This window comes from Etheostoma spectabile, chromosome 15 (assembly GCF_008692095.1).
Source record: "Etheostoma spectabile isolate EspeVRDwgs_2016 chromosome 15, UIUC_Espe_1.0, whole genome shotgun sequence".
NCBI classification, from domain to species: domain Eukaryota; kingdom Metazoa; phylum Chordata; class Actinopteri; order Perciformes; family Percidae; genus Etheostoma; species Etheostoma spectabile.
Window position 1 is genome coordinate 8421164 of NC_045747.1, and position 245 is coordinate 8421408.

A 245-nucleotide genomic window follows, 5' to 3' on the forward strand; every position below is an offset into this window, starting at 1 on the left:
GTGCATATGCACCAAACAAAAGCCGTCTTGGAAACCTTAAATGGAGTCCTGCATAAGGGCTCCAGTGGAAAACCCCATAGTACTGTTGGGGGACTTCAACGTGCACATGGACAATGAAGAAGAAACATGGAGAGGTGTGATTGGGAGGAATGGCCTTCCTGATTTGAATTTGAGTGGTTGTTCGTTGTTGGACTTCTGTGCTAGTCATCGATTGTCTATAACGAACACCATGTTCAAACATAGGG